The sequence below is a fragment of the Hemitrygon akajei genome, chromosome 30 (genome assembly GCF_048418815.1).
Source record: "Hemitrygon akajei chromosome 30, sHemAka1.3, whole genome shotgun sequence".
Taxonomy (NCBI): Eukaryota; Metazoa; Chordata; class Chondrichthyes; order Myliobatiformes; family Dasyatidae; genus Hemitrygon; species Hemitrygon akajei.
This window is the reverse complement of record NC_133153.1, coordinates 21,271,883-21,292,271: the sequence shown is the minus strand read 5'-3', so window position 1 is coordinate 21,292,271 and position 20,389 is coordinate 21,271,883.

Sequence of the window (20,389 nt, the reverse complement as noted above, 5' to 3'; positions counted from 1 at the left end):
TCCCTGAATACAGTCCAGTCCACTGAGTCAAAGTAGTCCTGTGAGCACTCTTGTGTTGTGATTAAATTGAGCTTGGAAGAGGTTAAAATAGCGGCACAACATCATAAATTGAAGGACCTGTTTTGTGCTGTCATTTGCTGTGCTCTATGTTCTATGAAGTGAACATATCTTCCTACAGATTTTGGAAAGCTCTTTTGGGGTCGTGTTTAACCCTCGGCACTCATTCCTTCAGGAAGATAGATAGATAGATACTTTATTCATCCCCATGGGGAAATTCAACTTTTTTCCAATGTCCCATACACTTGTTGTAGCAAAACTAATTACATACAATACTTAACTCAGTAAAAAAAAAATATGATATGCATCTAAATCACCATCTCAAAAAGCATTAATAATAGCTTTAAAAAGTTCTTAAGTCCTGGCGGTAGAATTGTAAAGCCTAATGGCATTGGGGAGTATTGACCTCTTCATCCTGTCTGAGGAGCATTGCATCGATAGTAACCTGTCGCTGAAACTGCTTCTCTGTCTTTGGATGGTGCTATGTAGAGGATGTTCAGAGTTATCCATAATTGACCGTAGCCTACTCAGCGCCCTTCGCTCAGCTACCGATGTTAAACTCTCCAGTACTTTGCCCACGACAGAGCCCGCCTTCCTTACCAGCTTATTAAGATGTGAGGCGTCCCTCTTCTTAATGCTTCCTCCCCAACACGCCACCACAAAGAAGAGGGTGCTCTCCACAACTGACCTATAGAACATCTTCAGCATCTCACTACAGACACTGTACTGTACAGATACTGAATAAAGAACTTTTGGGTCAGTGCCAGCTTGTCTGGTATCTGTAGGAAGTTTTGAGTTTAATCAGCTGCTGTCTGATGAAGCTGGACTTCTTGTACTCCACCTACCTATTCCTTTTCTGGGATATATTTCAGAAGCAAAGAAATACCCAATGGAAAACCCACACCAAAATACCCCATTGGCTGAAAGTTAATCAAAAAAGTAGGAGTAAGAAATTCAATTGTGTAATGTGATGCAAGATTTGTGTGCCAGTGGAACATTCTCTGAAATAGAGCCTGGATTCTGCATGTCTACAATACGCACATGGATAGAGAATCACAGTCATGCATGGAGATGACAATGCATGTATTGTATTGCATGGTACGGGCATGAATGCTGAACCATGCCTTGCCTGGAGGGCTGAGACTTACTATGATTTATTTAATTCTCAAATTGTTGTCAAAGAGATGAAGGCAACTGATTTCTTTCAGGTAGGTACCTTTTTATTGGCTTTAGTGGCTAAGGATTAAGATATCCCACCTTTTTCCAAACTCCTGTCATTTTCCTGGCATTCTACAATCATCAGTATAGTAGAACCTCACACCCACACATCCCCTGCTTGAACATTTGATCACAGAATTGAGACACGTCCATTTGGAACAGAGATGAGGAAGAATTTCTTTAGCTAATGAGGAGTGACTCTGTGGTTCCTTAAGGCTGTTATAGCTGGGGTGGTAATGGGGACAAGCTCCCACTACCTATTGAATGCTCCCGATGGCGTGTATCTCAGATAGCCTCTGTCCATCTCCGGCCTTCACGTGTGGCTTTGCTACTAAGCACGGTGGAACCACTTCTGCTGACAGAGGAAGGGAGAAAGGCAGGTTACTGGTGCCATGAAACCAGTCACTTCAGACAGATGCACCTCGGCAGCCTTGGTTGGCAGTTAATCTAGGACAAGCAAAGCCCTGATCTCAAACCTCTGCTGCCTTGCGCTATACCCATTAATGGGGAAGGCTTCAGCAGTAAACTCTGAGGAAAAATACGGAGCTGGAGTCCCCAAGACAGTGTTACTGTACATTGAGTTCAATGTGGACTGACAACACCTGCAACACCATTGGTACCAAACTATATCAGTCTCCGTCATTTCTTTGGGTTCATCAGTTATATGGAGAGGGGAACCTGCTATATGGGCAAGAGCTTGCTCTCCATGTCATACTGCCCTGGCTTGCGTAACACATAGGCAGCTGAGACACAACATCCATGTTCGACCCCGACCAACTGAGAGCTTCTGAAGTGAATCTGTGGAATTCATCGTCACAAATGGCTGTGGTGGCCAAGTCATTGAGTTTATTTAAAGTGGAGGTTTTTAGTTGTTTTATCAGTCAGGGAGCCAAATGCTATGGGGAGCAGGCAGGAATATTGGATTGAATAAATCAGTCATAACAGAATGCCAGAGCAGACTCGATTGGCCAAATGGCCTGATTCTGTTCCTATGTCTTATGGTTTTATCTTCCCATATCTCCATGCCCAACAACAATGCTCATACCCACGTCACCCTATAACCCGTCAAACCCTGTCTGCAATCTGAATATCAGTTCATTTTGCCACAGGGAATTGCAAAAACGATGCTATTATGCAGATTCACTTAAGAAAGCTTTTCTGACAGAAACAATCCATTGGTTCATGTTTTTGGTAGAATAGCCAAACCTGAGAACTTTACACAAAACTGACAAGGGCCCCAATGCAGCACCACTTTAACACAAACTTTCAAACACATTAAATTTTCTAGCATTGACAATCTCAAGGTAGACATTCAAATATACTAAGGGCTTCCAAAGTAAATTTTCAATAATAATCTGTAAATGCTGGAAATCCAAGCAACACACACAAAATGCTGGGGGAACTCAACAGGCCACACAGCATCTACGGAAAAAAGTACAGTCAGCATTTTGGGCCGAAACTCTTCAGCAGGACTGGAGAGAAAATGCTGAGGAATAGATTTAAAAGTTGAGGGGAGGGGAGAGAGAAGCACCAGGAGAAACCTGGAGGGGGAGGGATGAAGAAAAGAGCTGGGAAGTTGATTGGTGAACGAGCCAATGGAAGTGGCCATGGAAGACAGAAAAAGGTGGGGGTGGGAGCACCAGAGGGAGGTGATGGGCAGGCAAGGAGATAAGGTAAGAGAGGGGAAAGGGGAGGGGTAATGGTCAATGAGGGTGAGTGGGGGGGGGGCATTACTGGAAGTTTGAAAAATTGATGTTCATTCCATCAGGTTGGAGGTTACCCAAACAGAATATAAGGAGTTGTTTCTCCAACCTAGTTGTGGCCTCATCACAACAGTGGAGGAGGCCACAGATGGAATGGTAGTAGAATTAAAATGGGTAGACACTGGGAGATCCAGCTTGTTCTGGTGGACGGAGCATAGATGCTCAGTGAAGCAGTCTCCCTATCTACATCGGGTCTCACCAGTATACAGGAGGCCATACTGGGAGCACCAAACACAGTAACTGACCCCAGATGACTCAGGTGAACTGTCACCTCACCCAGAAGGACTGTGGGGGAGGAGGTGTTGGGGCGGGTGTAGCACTTGTTCCACTTGCAAGGGTAAGTGCCAGGAAGGATGAATGGACAAGGGAATCGCATAGGGAGCAATCCCTGCGGACAGCAGAAAATTTCAATTCTCAGTGAGATCTCCCCAAGGTTATGAGATTTGACCATATGTTTTAAATGTAAAGATATATACAGTACCTTTTCCTTTTGGCTCTTGGACCTTCATGAAGTAAAACACAAAATAAAAAAAACTACTGTTTCAAATCTCAGGGCTTTCATCTGATCGGCACTCACATAATTTTCAGAAATACATGAAACATTGCTGATGTGTACAAGAATCTTGGTCACAGAGAGAAATATCTATTTTGGATTTAGTATACAAAAGACACCAAAGTTGTTTCATCAACACGTTTTTAAATATGTTTGATGTGGGATTCTGTCTCTATCTCTTGCTTTCTCATGGGGAGCTCTCTGTGCTAGACTGTGAGCACATGCCTCTGTGTGAGCATAGAGACCAACATCAGTAATGGTATAGTAATTAGTCTCACTCCACTTTTCCCACCAGGGAAGGCTTAAGTTATACTACGCCGCTCTATTATACAGACTTAACTCTACCCAGTTTAAGGAAAGGGATGAAACCTATTTAAATTAACACCCACTTCCTCTCTTCACTTAGAGTGTTTCTTAGAAAGAAACTGCTCTATAATGGGGTCTGTGTGATCTATATACAGCCACAGATCATTACAGTACCTTCCTTCTACAACCTTGGGAACCCTCCATTCAGTTAAAACAATGGTTCTCAATCCATTTTATGTCATGAACCAAATCCATTGAACAATGATTCCATAGAGCCCAGGTTGGGAACCCTAGAGTTAAAACTCTGGGTGTCATGGTCAAGTGTGCTACACAGCCATTTCTGTAGTTAACTGTGCACAAATCTTCATTTAACTAGTTAAGAAACACACTTTCTGGATAACGAATTGAACCAATGATGGAAAATGTTGGCCCCAGACATATGTTTCATCTGGTCTCAAGTTAAGGGTAAATACAAACACAAAATTATTATTGAGGGGAATGATTTGTTTCCTTCCCCAAGTTGAACTGTGACATCCTTATGATGTCTTTGGATAGGCAGAATCTATACACCGTGCTAAATTAAAGCAATTATCCAAATCAGATATAGCAAGGGTTACATGAGGAAATCTGCAGATTCTGGAAATTCAAGCAACACACACAAAATGCTGGTGGAACACAGCAGGCCAGGCAGCATCTATAAGGAGAAGCACTGTCGAAGTTTCGGGCCGAGACCCTTCGTCAGGGCAGCGAGGGTTCCCAACATTTTTATGCCATGGACCAATACCATTAAGCAAGGGGATAATGGACCCCAGAGTGGGAACCCCTGAAATATAGTTTGTTTTGAAATGCTATCTATCTTAAAGATATCAAAATTATATTTGCAAAAATGTCCTGGGTTAGTACCAATCTTTTGGGTTACCCAAAATGAATGAGCTTTAATGCAGCAGCTCATCTTTGTTTTAACACAGAAATTGCAGGGAACTTTCTTTTGGACAATTCTCTCAGTGTTTCTTCCTCCTTTTGTCTGTAGCCACTGATGTCAAGATTGTTGAATACTTTGTGGAAACTTTAATGCCGTGGGCTTCTGAACAAATGAAATATTCTCAGCACTTGGCTGTTTGACCAACATGCTTAAAACTGCCATGAATCAGGACTGATACTTCTATCTTTTTCCTTAGATTTGATTTGAAGGAGGGAAAATGAGATCAAAATATTATTTGCTTTTTGTTCCCACAATTCAAAACAGAGGCTCAGACTGTAGAAATGACATTAACCATAAGCGGAGAAATTTAGCCTTGTGACTGCATAGTTTCTCAAAGTAACATTTCATCCAACACAATAGTGACAGGGGCAGAAAATCACTGGTTGATTCAAAAAACTAATGAAATTGGACATTGTCTTTCCTAATTGGGCTCAATAACAGCTTGACATTTGGAAATTACTTGAACAGCTTGAATGCCTAATTGTTAAAGCCTTATTAAATTCCTTTTGCGTCCTAATTAAAAAAAATCACAGATTGTCATCAACAAAGTCTTTTAAGAAGTTTGTTAATAATTTATGTTTCATGTGTTTTGCTAATTGCAATTTCATCTCTTGAAACAAAAGTTGTGATTTGATGCAGCCAGCGCTGAGGTAGAAATAATTAGTTGTTTCTTATTAATATTAGCCATTTGAGGAATGACTCTTTGAAACATGGTCTACTTAAGAGAAAATTGAGTTACTTGGAATTATACTGGTATCTCAATTAGCCCTACTCCAAAGAATATTAATACAGTGCTCTTAGTCCCCAGACCAAACATCGTAAGTGCATATCTGCCCATTCATTTAAATAGACACCCCTCATACTGCATGCTGCTCTGTTAGGATCCCGACATGAACCTTTGTCCGCCGTAGTCTTTTCTGCAGCAAAATGTTGCCCACTGCTTACTGTGGAGAGACTATCAGTAAGGGTTAACATTGGTCAGCCTCCCTGGTAAAGCCAGTTTCCCTGGTGGTTGCTAGTCTTAGAGTATAGCAATTCAGAAAGGAAACAGGCCCTTCAGCCCACCATGCTGACCATCTTCACCTATCCCACTTGGTCTATAACTTTGTGACTCAAGCTCTCATCTAGAGACTTAGAATCTTCCAACACTACAGAACAGAAACAGATCCTTTGGCCCATCTAGTCCAAGCCTTGTTGAATAATGTTGAGTACTGGCCTACAATATCTTCTTCAGTAGTGCATTCCAGTTCTGGTAATAAGTGGGAGCAAAACACAAAGGTGCTGGAGGAACACAACGGGTCAGGTGGCATCTATGGAGGGAAGTGGGCCATCAGGGTATTGGGTTTAGACCTTTCCTTACTCTAGGCAGACTGGTAATAAGCTGTTGTTCTTGTTAACAGCTGGACATGATGACAGAGAGCATAGAATCCAAGCAAAGGGTTAATGTAGGGAACATCCAGTGCCTTTCCTGGTTGATCTTCTGCTCCAGCATCTTAATGCTGTGTGGCTCCGTCGTTGTTTCCAGCCCACCGAACATCAGTCCTCAAAGGCAGCCCCTCCACATGAGCTATGGGGAATTAATTTCTGCAAGAATGCAATCAGAAGACAGGTGTATGAGCCAGGTTCCTGGTATCCAGGTTTCTTCTCAATACTTCATCTTCCTTTTTCTCTCTCGGTGCAGTAAAACACTAATAAACATGCACCCTAGGCAGTGCTAGTCTATCTGAATCAGAATCAGAATTAGGTTTGTAATCACTGACATATGAAATTTGTTGTTTTGCAGCAGCAGTAAAATGCAATAGATAAAAATGATAAGTTAGAATAATAAATATATAAAATAAATAAATAGTGCAAAATGAGAGAAAAATAGTGGGTTCATGAGCCATTCAAAAATCTGATGGCAGAAATGTAGAATCTGTTCATAAAATGTTGAGTATGTGTCTTCAGCCTTCTGTACCTCCTCCTTGATGGTAGTAGTGAGAAGAGCACATGTCCTGGATACTGAGGGTCCCCAATGATGGATGCCGACTTTTTGAGGCACTGCCTTTTTACGATGTTCTTGATGCTGGGGTGACTAGTTCCCATGAAGGAGCTGGCTGGGTCTACAACTCCCTGCAGCTGTTTTGATCCTCTGCATTGGAGCTTGCATGCCTAGTGTAATGCAGCCAGTCAGAATGCTCTCTACGGTGCATCTGCAGAAATTAGCTGGAGTTTTTGGTAACATAACAAATATCCTCAAAACCCATGAAGAAGTATAGCTACTGCCTGTGGTGAACTACATATACCTGTCTGGACACGCCCCCCCCGCTGACTGCTCCTGTGGCTCCTCCCACAGACCCCTGTATAAAGGCCATTGGAGGCACTGCTCCTCCCTCAGTCTCCAGGATGTTGTGTGGTGGTCTCTTGCTGCTAATCGTGGTCTCTTGCAGCTAATAAAAGCCTATCGTTCGCCTCCCATCTCCAAGAGTTATTGATGGTGCATCAATTTTATTAGCTGGAATTTTAAAACATGGAAAATATTTTATGTCCGGAAAAATTGGACATTGATCCTTAAGCCCCAGAAGCAGCTATTGCCTTTGAAATCTGGCTTGCATGCTTCCAATCATACCTGGGAGAGATTTACGTGACTGAGCCTGCTATCATGCACAAAATCCTCCTCTCCAAAGTCAGTCCGAAGATATACTCCCTTATCAGGGACCTGCTGACCTACCAAGGGGCACTGGACGCCCTCAAAAGACAGTACCTGCAGCCGGTGAACACCATCTACGCTAGACATCGCTTAGCAATGCGGCAGCAGCGGGCTGGAGAGTCGAGCGCTGAGTTTGTCTGGGCCCTACAGACACTCTTGCGGGCCTGCGACTGCAGGGGACTGATGGCGGAACAGCATGTGGAGCTGCTAGTAAGAGACACCTTCGTTACAGGGATCAGGTCAGTGTACGTGCGCCAGCGGCTGCTGGAAAACGCCGATCTTACCTTACACTCGGCGATCGAGCTGGCCAACACGCTGGAGGCTGCTCTGCACGATGCTGATGCTGTCCAGCCGCGCGATCTCCCGCTGGCCCTGTGGACGCCGCAGACCCCGCCACCCACCGGCGAATTGACCTCGGCTGCTGCCAGTCACGAGTCCGTGCACTCCCTGCAATTGACCACAGCTGCTGCCAGTCGCAAGTCCACACAGTATTACTTCTGCGGACTCGAAAAGCAACCCCAAAAACGCTGCCTGGCCTGAGAAGCTACCTGCTCCAGCTGCGGAAAGAAGGGCCATTTCGCCAAAGTCTGTAAGTCTAAACCACGAGCGGGGTCGATCAGCGCCGTGTGCGAGGCATGGGGCGGTCATCTTGGTTGCCGCCATCTTGCCCGCCCGCCTCGTGCGAGGCATGGGGGCGGCCATCTTTGTTGGCGCCACCTCGCCCCGCCTCCAACCCACGGGTGCTTACTGGGCACCAAGACGGTGAGTCCACTCTGGCCTCCATAACCCTCGACCAAAGCGCCCCACACCAGTTTGCAAGGTCAATGATGGACATCCTGGTGGAGGGGCACAGGACTAGCTGCCTGTTTGACACAGGCAGCACTGAGAGTTTTATTCACCCGGACACGGTGCAACACTGCGGACTCGTGACACGGCCGGTAAGCCACAGGGTCACCATGGCTTCTGGGTCGTATTCCACAGACATCCGGGTGGGTTGTGTAGCAACATTGGTGGTGTAGGGCACAGAATATCGGAACTTTGCGCTACTGGTCATGCCTCAACTGTGCACACCTGTGCTATTGGGGCTGGACTTCCAGAGCCACCTCGAAAATGTGACTATGGCATATGACGGGCCCCTCCCACCACTCACTGTCAGGAATCCTCAGTTTTGTGAGACTTCGCCATATACCCCGCCACTGACCACACACACACACCGAACCACACATCCCACCCAGCACCATGCCAACAGCTGCGCTACTGACACCACTTGCAGCCTCTCCACCCTCAAGATCCCTCCCCCACCGCTGTTCGCCAACCTGACCCCTGACTGTAAACCGGTGGCAACTAAAAGCAGGAGGTACAGTGTGGGGGACAGGGCCTTCATTCAGTCGGAGGTGCAGCGGCTGCTCAGGGAGGGGATCATTGAGCCAAGCACAAGTCCTTGGAGGGCCCAGGTGGTCATTGTTCGGACCAGGCAGAAAAATAGGATGGTCGTGGACTATAGCCAGACCATCAATAGGTTCACGCAGTTTGACGCATACCCCCTACCCCGCATCGCGGATATGGTCAACCGGATAGCTCAGTACAAGGTGTACTCGACCATAGATCTGAAATCCGCTTACCACCAGCTCCCCATCCGCCCGGAGGACTGCCCCTACACCGCCTTCGAGGCGGGCGGCAGGCTCTATCACTTCCTGCGCATCCCCTTCAGTGTCACGAATGGTGTCTCTGTCTTCCAGAGGGAAATGGACCGGATGGTGGATCAGTGCCAACTGAAGGCCACATTTCCCTATCTGGATAATATCACCATCTGCAGTCACGACTGGCCGGATCACAACACCAACCTCCAACGATCATTCCAAGTGGCCAACGCCCTGAACCTTACTTATAACAGGGACAAGTGTGTGTTCGGAACCACCCGACTCGCTATCCTTGGGTATGTCGTGGAAAACGGGGTCATTGGCCCTGATTCCGACCGTATTCACCCCCTGTTAGAACTCCCTCTTCCCACCTCTCTCAAAGCTGTCAGACAGTGCCTGGGCTTCTTTTCCTATTATGCCCAATGGGTCCCTCATTACACAGACAAGGCCCGCCCCCTGGTCAAGTCCACCACTTTTCCCCTCTCTGCCCAGGCCTGCGCGGCTTTCAGCCGCATTAAAGGGGACATTGCCAAAGCAAAGATACATGCGGTGGACGAGACCATTCCCTTCCAAGCAGAGAGTGACGCCTCCAACTTCGCGCTGGCTGCTACCCTCAATCAGGCAGGCAGGCCAGTAGCATTCTTTTCTTGTACCCTTCAAGGCCCTGAAATTCGGCACTCCGCGGTGGAGAAAGAAGCCCAGGCCATAGTGGAAGCTATTAGGCACTGGAGGCACTATCTCGCCGGCAAAAGGTTCACTTTGCTGACTGACCAGCGCTCAGTTGCATTCATGTTCAGCAACCAACTGCGGGGCAAAATCAAAAATGATAAAATTTTGCGGTGGAGAATAGAACTCTCCACCTACAACTATGATATCCTGTACCGGCCTGGAAGGCTCAATGAGCCCCCTGATGCCCTATCCCGGGGAGCGTGTGCCAGCGCACAGCTCGACCAGCTATACGCCCTCCATACACATCTTTGCCACCCGGGGGTCACCCGATTTTACCATTTCGTGAAAGCCCGGAACCTGCCTTATTCCCTTGAGGACATCAGGATGATGACCAGGGACTGCCAAGTCTGCGCTGAGTGCAAACCGCACTTCTACCGTCCTGAAAAGGCGCAACTTATCAAGGCCACTTGCCCCTTTGAGCGACTGAGTGTTGACTTTAAGGGCCCCCTTCCTTCCACCGACCGCAATGTCTACTTTCTCAACATTATTGACGAGTACTCGCGGTTCCCCTTTGCCATCCCCTGCCCCGATACCACTGCTACGTCCGTCATAAAAGCCCTGTGCCAGCTCTTCACTCTGTTCGGATATCCCTTCTATATCCACAGTGATAGAGGGTCCTCCTTTATGAGTGATGAGCTGCACCAGTACCTGCTGGCTAGGGGCATTGCTACTAGTAGGACCACGAGCTATAATCCCCGGGGGAATGGACAGGTGGAGAGGGAGAATGCCACAGTGTGGAAGGCCACACTTTTAGCCCTTAAGTCAAAGGGGTTGCTGGTCTCTCGATGGCAGGAGGTCCTCCCCGAGGCACTCCACTCCATCCGTTCCCTGTTATGCACATCCACCAACGCCACCCCTCATGAACAACTCTTTTCTTTTCCCAGGAAGTCAGCCACCGGGACCATCCTACTGGCTTGGCTGACATCCCCAGGGCCAGTGCTGCTCCGGAAACATGCGAGGAGCAATAAATACTCCCCGCTGGTCGAGAGGGTTCACCTACTACATGTGAACCCCCAGTATGCCTACGTGGTCTTACCTGATGGGCGGGAGGACACGGTCTCCGTCTGCGACCTGGCACCCACAGGAGCAGCAGACCACTACCCCGAACACTCCACGGTAACTATGAACCCTGTACCCGAGGTGACACCGAGCACACCGAGTCCTACACAGACTCCTCATGACACTCCCATACTGGGCACCTCGCACACGCATATACCAGGCGCCTCGCACACGCATGAGGGATCACTGACGCCTAATGGGCCGACACCTCAAGTTAGGCCGGAACCAGCACAACCACCGTCTCCGGTGCAATCACCACTGGCACCTGTGCAATCACAGCCGGTGCTACGTAGATCGCAGTGACAGATTCGAACTCCTGATAGACTTAACCTGTAAATATACTTGTAAGAAACTTCGCCCCATGGGGACTCTCTCTTTTAAAACAAAGGTGGGGGGTGAACGTGGTGAACTACATATACCTGTCTGGACACGCCCCCCCCCCCCCCCCCCTGCTGACTGCTCCTATGGCTCCTCCCACAGACCGTGGCTCCTCCCACAGACCCCTGTATAAAGGCGATTGGAGGCACTGCTCCTCCCTCAGTCTCCAGGATGTTGTGTGGTGGGCTCTTGCAGCTAATAAAAGCCTATTGTTCGCCTCCCATCTCCGAGAGTTATTGATGGTGCATCAATTTTATTAGCTGGAATTTTAAAACATGGAAAGTATTTTACGTCTGGAAAAATTGGACATTGATCCTTAAGCCCCAGAAGCAGCTATTGCCTTTGAAATCTGGCTTGCATGCTTCCAATCATACCTGGGAGAGATTCACGTGACTGAGCCTGCTATCATGCACAAAATCCTCCTCTCCAAAGTCAGTCCGAAGATATACTCCCTTATCAGGGACCTGCTGACCTACCAAGGGGCACTGGACGCCCTCAAAAGACAGTACCTGCAGCCGGTGCTGGGTCCCCTCCCCCACCCTTTGATCTTTCCTCCGACTGGTACCTGACGCTGCTGACGGTGCTTTCTTCCAGCTAATAAAAGCCTATCTCGACTTACGTCTCCGAGAGTTATTGATGGTGCATCAGTGCCATTCCTTCTTCATGATTGCATCAATATGGTGGGGCCAGGATAGATCCTCAGGAACACAAAGCTGTTCACACTTTCCACTGCCTGACACCTCAGTGAAGACTGGTGTGTATTCTCCCAACCTCTCCTTGCTGAAGTCCACAGTCTGTCAATCTGGTGGGTTTTCAGTACTATTTTACTCCTACTATTAGTACCCGCATTCCTGATGAAGGGTCTTGTCTGGAAGCATTGACTGTCCATTTCCCGGAATAGATTCTGCTTAACCTTTGAGTTCCCCCAACATCTTACCGACATTTTATTTTGTGTGCACTGATCCATATGTCCAGCATCTGCACTTTCTGTCATATCTTCAATATTTTTTTTTGCTATTTTACACGTTACACAGTAATGAAATTTTTTTTCCCCTAGTGAACCTGGTGAGTTTAAAGGCAGAAGGAAATATACAACCTCTCCTGATCCTGGCTCCAGTTTCAAGTATGCTCATACTTCTGATCCCATGTGGTCCAGAACAGATGTTTACCTGGCTCACGATCCAGTCTACATCTCTAGCCACATGCTGGATACCTCATTTCTAAACATGCATCATGTTTATACGCTGGATCCCCAGCTCACAGTCCAGGCTAATGAGTGAGGCAAATGTTAGATCATCTGGATTTTCAAATAACTGGGTATGAGACTACTGGAGTTTCACTTTTTAAAGTTACCACAACATGCTTAGGTCCTAATCCCAGTAATACCCTCACTCCTGAGTACCGAGTGAGGTGCCAGTGTACCTCTTTATCCCCCCCCCCAACTCTTGGAAAATAAAATAAACCTCTAAGGTATTCAAGCTGCCTTATAACAATGTTTTCAAACAAAGTTCTTGATGTATCAATGAAACAATACAGGAGGAATCCTAAAGAATCTGTTCTGTCCGCCACAACAGACAGGATCTCCTGGTTGCCACCCACTTCAACTCTGCTTCACATTCCCATTCGGATATGTCCATACATGACCTCCTCTACTGCCATGATGAGGCCAAACTCAGGTTGGAGGAGCAACACCTCATACACCGTTTGGGTAGTCTCCAGCCCCGTGGTATGAACATCGAATTCTCCAACTTCCAGTAATTCCCTCCCTCTCCCTTCCCCCATCCCACTTTCACTCTGCCTCTTCTTCCAGCTGCCTATCACCTCTCTCTTGATTTTGCCGTCTTCTACTACACATATTGCTTTCCCCTTACATTCCTTCTTCACCTCTCCTGCCTATCCCCTCCCCCACCCTTTGATCTTTCCTCCGACTGGTTTTTCCCCTGGCACCTACCAGCCTTCTCCTTCCCACCCTCCCCCCACCTTCTATATAGGGCCCCTGCCTCCTCCCTCTTCAGTCCTGACGGAGGGTCTTCGCCCGAAACGTTGACTGCTCGTTTCCACGGATGCTGTCCGACCTGCTGAGTTCCTCCAGCGTGTTGTACGTGTTCCTAAAGAATGGTGATGTGTACTTTGTTAAGCTAATACTCTATGTGCAGAGCGGTGTCTCTTATATTGAGAAGGTGTCTCTTGAATTGCAAAGAGTGCAGCAAATGATCGCACAGAGATTTGATTATCCGATCCATGAGAAGAGGCTGCAGACATGTCACATGGAAAAAAGATGACTTCAGATAAAATCAAAGCAATCAGAAGAAATTAAATATCAGATATTGGTTGACACAACAACTGTATTTACCGCATGGGATCACTAACTGATATTGTGATACTGAGCAAAGGCTTTAGATTTAGCCACTTTGCTGAAGGAGATGCAGCAGAAAATTTGTCAAATCAAACTGGAACTAATAGGATACTGGGGTTGGATGTGATTGAAGGTGTTGTGCATTTAACATTTCAGTGATATTGGAATAATCTTGTAAATATATTGATTTATTAAGCATTCTGTGTTGCTTATATAATTCATTATGGTTATATGTAAAAATGTGAATTGTATATGTTATGATCCTACCACATGATATGTGCGCACCTTGGTTAATGCAAAACATAAAGTTAGACTCACATTTCGGACCCCCTTGTCTTCTTATGAATTAGTTTAATGTCTTGAAGTTAAAAAACATATCAGAAGGGTACTAAAGAATGTAAGGAAAGGGTTTCAGATCAAAGCTTTGAAAATTTTTAATCATTGTTTTAAAATGATTACGAACCTAAAATAATGACCGTTAGGTGGCTGGTCCGTCAAGCCTCTCCAGTACAGACAATGATCATTTTGTGTCTCCATCACTTCTGCCATTATCCTCTCCACTCTTACCTCACCCCTTCCCCCACTGCTGTTTCATGGGAGAAATAAATACACAGGAGTAAAGAGATTATATAAATAATCCCTTTAAAAGTAACTGAAAACTTCTCCAACTCCAATAAGCAAGTAAAACCAGTTCAGGAGCTCAGATGGAACCTGTGTAATCTGTTAACTGTAATTATTAAAAATTGACATCACTAAAACTATCTGCAATTTGTTTAAGAAGAGAAGAGGGAGATTTAATAGGAACCTGAGGAGCAACTCTTTAACCCAGACTTTGGTCTTCCTATGGAATGAACGGTCAGAAAAAGAGATTGAGGCAGGTGCTATGCATTAACATTTAAAGTACACTTGGACAGGCGTATGGGTATGAAACATTTAGAGAGATATGGGACAAATACTGGGCAATATTGGGAAATATTGGCTAATGGCTTGGTTGAGCATTTTAGACAGCTGGGCCAAAGAGCCTGTTTCTGTCCCGTCTGATGCTATGACTCTATGAGTTTAGACATAGCTTAGCTTATCTGGAACAAGGGAATGACGGGATGCAATGGACATCAGTAACAAATGATGCTTCTTGTGAACAGTATAACAGCAAATTTATACAACACAAGTGAGTTTAAGTGTGTAAGATTATCTTTTTATTATTAGCATCAATAAAGAAATAGCATGAATCTTATTAATAAACTTGATTATCTGGTCTTACAGATGTTATTATTGACTCTGAGCTAAATTTGAAATCACATATTCACCATATTATTATCACTGTATTCTTTCATTTAAGGAACATTGCAAGAGTTTGATTTATCATAACATCTCAAGATACACACTTTTGTTCTTAGCCAATTAGACTACCAAAATTCACTCTTTCGAAGACTGCCCAAGAAAGATGTGAAGGAGCTGCAGCTTGTTCAAAATGCAGCAGCAAGTTTCTTAATCATAGAAAGAAAATCTGAGCACATTTCACTGGTTAAGGCATCATTTTGGCAGCCTGTGTCCTTTAGGATCAATTTTAAAATACTCTTAATTGCATATAAGGCTCTGAATAATGCAGTTCCTTCATATATTTTTGAGTGTCTATCCCCTTACATCCATAATCGCAATCTTAGATCCACAAATACTGGTTTGCTTAGTGTTTTGAGAGCCAAACATTTAGGAACTAGTAATTTGGTGTACTTATAGGATTACTTAATGTTTGTTTATGTTGATTACATTTACATAGTTTAGTATATTTGATTACATTTTATTCTATACAGTATAATGTTTGTCTTTACTTATGATTTTTAATTTTGCCTCATATTCCTCCTTAGAACATCTGAAGAATAAAGACGCATATGTAAGGCTCCTTTTCATTGACTACAGCTCTGCCTTTAATACCATCATTCCAAATAAACTGATTCCCAAGCTCCGGAACCTGGGTCTTAGCACTCAAATCTACAGCTGGATCTTCAACTTCCTCACAGACAGAACCCAGGCTGTAAAAATAGGGGACAAGCTCTCCTCTACAATCACTCTGAGCACCGGTGCCCCACAAGGCTGTGTCCTCAGCCCTCTGCTGTACTCACTGTACACCCATGATTATGTAGCCAAGTTTCCATCGAACTCAATATATAAGTTTGCTGATGACACCAAAATTCTAGGCCGTATCTCGGGTAATGATGAGTTTGAGTACAGAGAGGAAATTAAGAACCTGGTGGCATGGTGCGAAGACAATAACCCTTTCCCTCAACATCAGCAAGATGAAGGAATTGGTTGTTGACTTCAGAAGGAGTAGCGGACTGCACGACCCCATCTACATCGGTGGTACGCAGGTGGAACAGGTCAAAAGCTTTAAGTTCCTCGGGGTCAATATCACAAATGACCTGACTTGGTCTAACCAAGCAGAGTCCACTGCCAAGAAGGCCCACCAGCGCCTTTACTTCCTGAGAAAGCTGAAGAAATTTGGCCTGTCCCCTAAAACCCTCACTAATTTTTATAGATGCACCATAGAAAGCATTCTTCTAGGGTGCATCACAACCTGGTATGGAAATTGTCTTGTCCAAGACTGGAAGAAGCTGCAGGAGATCGTGAACACAGCCCAGCACATCACACAAACCAATCTCCCGTCCTTGGACTCACTTTACACCGCACACTGTAGGAGCAGTGCTGCCAGGATAATCAAGGACATGACCCACCCAGCCAACACACTTTTTGTCGCTCTTCCCTCCGGGAGAAGGTTCAGGAGCTTGAAGACTCATATGGTCAGATTTGGGAACAGCTTCTTTCCAACTGTGATAAGACTGCTGAATGAATCCTGACCCGGATCTGGGCCGTAGCTTTCAAATGTCCGGACCTGACTCTCGGGTTTTTTTTGCACTACCTTACTTTCCCTTTTCTATTTTCTATTTATGAGTTATAATTTAATTTTTTATTATTTTACTGTCGATTTGTACTCCAGGGAGCGCGAAGCGCAGAATCAAATATCACTGTTATGATTGTACATTTTAGTATCAATTGTTTGGTGACAATAAAGTAATAAAGAAATAAAGAAATTAAATTAAAAAAATTATTTTATGACAGTTGATATATCATTACAATCTAAGTAAAGCACTTTGAGCCTGCATCTTAATTTATGAAAGATGCTATATAAAAGTTTTTACTATTTAATTATTATTATTACTGTTATTAAGGTGTACATGTTTTCTGGATATACTCAGGATCATGTTCAGCATCAGCATCTGTATCAGAATCAGGTTTATTATCACTGACATCTGTTGTGAAATTTGCTGTTCTGCTGCAGTGCAATTAAAGAAAATATTACTAAAAGTTATATTAAGTAATATAGAACATAGAACATTACTGAACATTACAGGCCTTTCAGCCCACAATGTTATATTCTAAGATCAATCTAACCTTTCCTTCCTACATAGCCATCTATTTTTTATCATTCATGTGTCCATCTAAGTGTTTCTTAAATATCCCCAATGTAGCTGCCTCAACGACCACTGCTGGCCCAAATATACTCTATGTGCCTCTGCCATGCCTGTAATGCAGGCTTCTCTCAGTCTCCACCGAGCTACCAGATGTCACCTGCTACTCATTTCCAACACATCACCTTCAGCCTATTTAAACCCAGCACTCATCCACCATCCTTGTGCACTCATCGAACCAGTAGCCCCAACCAGTTTCTCCTAGACTTCAGTGACCTTGTTGCCTTGTTGAGTGAAGTAGCTGTTCTCTGGTTGGGTTGACTTGTTCTCCGATTTTACTAATTTACTGGCAAATGTTTTGTTATCATACAAGGAGACATCATCAGTACACTGTTAATTTTGATGTGTGCTCCGAATGCTAGGGTTTACATACTGTACTTATCAATCAGCTGATTGATCGCCATTTCACAAACTCAGTTGTGACGTGGGAAGGAAATCTCATCGCTGATTGGTTGTGTGGCAAACTACGTGTGTTGTGGTCTGGAATTTTGCCACATTGGCTCAAAAATAGGATTGAGGTCTACATGATTGTTTCCAGAATTGTTTGTGGAAAAGCACGCTGCTAGGGACCCTGTTGCACGCCACGGATTTGCTTGTGCCATGACTTTCACTGATGCCCAGTCGAATTTGAACCCCTCTTGATCTTCATGGATAGAGATGAGGGAGAAGCTGGTCATGCCACTTTATAGCCAGTATTTGTTCATGGATCCTTGTGGATAGTTTTATCCCTCTCTGGCTGATGTAATATCTGCTGCAGTCCCCAGATTGGATTTTGTAGACCACATTGGTTATGTCTAAGAGCTTAGTTCAGTCTTTTGGTTTGCAAAGTATTCTCCTCAATGTTGCTGTTATTTTATGTGCATAAAAAATTCTATGTTCTTGGAGCAGTCGGCTGTTATTTCCAAGACATTTTGACTGTATGGAAGGACAGCCTTTTATACATTTGAAATGTATAGTTGGTGCATTGTTGACCTTGTAGGCATTTTCGTAGGAAGTTCCTTGGGTATCCGATTTGTGCAAATACTTTATAAAGTACTGTGAAATGGGGACACCTCTTTTTCCCTTATTAGGGAGAAAGAGAGCCTGTGGTATGTCAAATTACCAGGTGAACAAGTAGTCTTTGGGGGTACTGCAAGTCAGTGTCTTTATTCATACTTTGCTGCATGCTTGAGTGTTAGGTGGGGGGCGCTGATGTTTTTTTACTGGTGGGGTGGGGGGTCATTGCCTTTCTGCTGCTTATGCATGAGTGGGGGAGCTTGAGGGGGATCTTTGAGGTTCTAACATTTAACTGTCATTCATTCTTTGGGCACTCCTTTATTTTTGTGGCTGTTTGCGAAGAAGAAGTATTTCAGGATGTATATTGTATACATTTCTTTGAAATTAAATGTTCCTTTGAAACTTTTGAAGAGGTCTTTTTCCTCTTTATTCTTTAGCTACACCTTTTTATTTTGCAATTAATTATTAAAGTTATCACTCATTGCTAAGTTGTCTCTGAGGCTCTGTATTTTGGTCAAGCCTCCTCTACATTTCCTAACAGTATGAGTGAACTATCATTAACCCAGTAGAGTATGCCAGTCAAAATGAAGTTGTCCGGCCACAGGAGCGCATGATCCAGAAGCAGCAGGAAACCATTAACTATCTGCTTGTCACTTTCTTTCAACTCTCCATCTCAATACACCAAGACTGTAACAGTCAACCTCCTCCTCGGGGCTGAGATTCTGGTACCCGAACGCTTCGATGGGTCTCCAACTCGATGCCACAACTTCCTGTCAAAGTTGACTGGGAAGGGAACTGCCTGGAGAAGAGATGTTGGATGCTGTCCAGTTACATCTTGAATTCATCACTCAAACTCATTAAAGAATTCCACTGGTCCCATCTGGATTGTTCTGTGCCATTAGGGTCAGACTGGGACAGAGGGATCCTGTCAAACCTGCAAATGCAGGCTTTTCTCAGTCTCTAAGCAGCTAAAAGTAGTCGCCAGCTGCTCATTTCCAATTCATCACCTGCAGCCTATTTAAACCCAGCTCTCACCCACCCTCTATCATCATTACTGTGTAAACAACTTACATCTGATATTTCCCCTATACTTTTCTCCAATCATCTTAAAATTATGCCCCTTTGTTTTAGTCTTCTCCCCCCCCCCCCAAAATGAACAGTGCAAAAGGGAACAAAATAGTGAGTTAATGACTATTCAGACATTTGATGGTGGGGGGAAATAGCCATTCCTAAAATATTGATTGTGCATTCTTAAACTCCTGTACCTGTTCTCTCATGGCAGTAATGAGAAGAAAACATGTTCTGGATAGTGCGGGTCCTTACTGATTGTTGCCACCAATTGAAGATGCCCTTGACGGTAGGAGGTTAGTGTTCATATTGGAACTGGCTTAGTCTACAAACCTCTGCATCTTTTTCCAATCCTGCTCATTGGAGTCTCCATCATGCAACCAGTCAGAATATTCTCCATGATACACCTATAAAAACTTGTTAGAGTCTTTGTTGACATACCAAATCTCCTCAAACTCCTCATGATGTATAGCTGCTGCCAAGGTTTCTTTGGCTTTAGAAGGGAGTCGGCTCCTGCAGATCTAAAGAAAGATCAAGGCATGTTCTTCCATGAGGCAAACTGAGACTGAATGATGGAGAAGAGTTATCACTGGTAAATCATGAAAGTAAACATTAGACAAGCTTCAAGTTTGGCATATAACCTACTGGACCCTTCAGTAAACACTTTTCAGGAAAAAATAGAGTACACCCAATCCATTTTTTGATATCTCTTGAACAACTGAGACTGGCATCAGAACATAGACATACTTGTGTTATTCATTGGTTTTTGAATTTCAATCTATTAGGCTATTCATCAGAATCATAATGTGCTGTGTCATAAGACGTGGGCGACCATTTTCTATTACCATGATTGTTCTTGGCAAACCTTTCTACAGAATGGATTTGCCATTGCCTTCTTCTGGGCCATGTCTTTAAAAGACGGGTGGCTCCAGCCATTATCAATACTCTTCAGAGATTGTTTCCCTGGTGTCAGTGGTCGCATAACCAGGACTTGTGATATGCATGACTGCTCCTATGACCATCCACCACCTGCTCCCATGGCTTCACGTGACCCTGATTGGAGGGGCTAAG